The sequence below is a fragment of the Arachis duranensis genome, chromosome 6, assembly GCF_000817695.3.
Source record: "Arachis duranensis cultivar V14167 chromosome 6, aradu.V14167.gnm2.J7QH, whole genome shotgun sequence".
In the NCBI taxonomy this organism is placed as follows: domain Eukaryota; kingdom Viridiplantae; phylum Streptophyta; class Magnoliopsida; order Fabales; family Fabaceae; genus Arachis; species Arachis duranensis.
Window position 1 is genome coordinate 99,948,513 of NC_029777.3, and position 819 is coordinate 99,949,331.

Genomic DNA, 819 nt, shown 5'->3' on the forward strand with positions numbered 1-819 from the left:
TTTTAAAATACAAGATATAAAATATTTTTATAAATTGTTTTTTAACAATATAACTTTAGAAAAAAAATAAATATTTTTTACAAGAAAATAAATCCAAAATACAAATATGATTATCAAAATATAACTATATAAGTCATTATTAATATTCTATATAATAATATAAATGTTAAATATGTTAATATAAAAAAGCAAACGAATTTAAAAAAGAATATAGATATAAAAATTATTATATAAAAATTAATTTAAAGATACAAAGACTTCAGGATATAGTATTAAATTGATTAAGTGAAAAATATTAGTGAGTTAAACAATTAAAACATAAATTTATCATATAGTAAAAATAATACATATAAAATTACTAAATTACATAATATTTTTTTTAAGCACATATCTCACGTATATAAGTATAATTTTTTTAAATTTTGGGGGAGAGGAAGTTAAGGCCACTACTCGCGTCCTTTTAAGTTCGTTCCTGATATGATCTTTTGTTAATTAATAGTGTAAAACAAAATAAAACTGTTCACGTATTTCATTGCTACCACATATGCATAGAAACGATATAGTTTTAGATAATGAATCATTTATTATTTTTAATTTTTTTACACCCTTTATTAATTATTTTTTATTTATCATAAATTCTACTAAAATATGTGAAGTTATGTTTCAAAAATTATTATTTATGTAATATTAGAATAATTATCAATATATATAAACATCACAGTTAAATTTTAATTGATAAATTAATGAAAAGATATTACATATTCACTATTATAAAAAACTAAAGAATAGTCGTACGCCAGAAAAATTAATTAAGTCCCT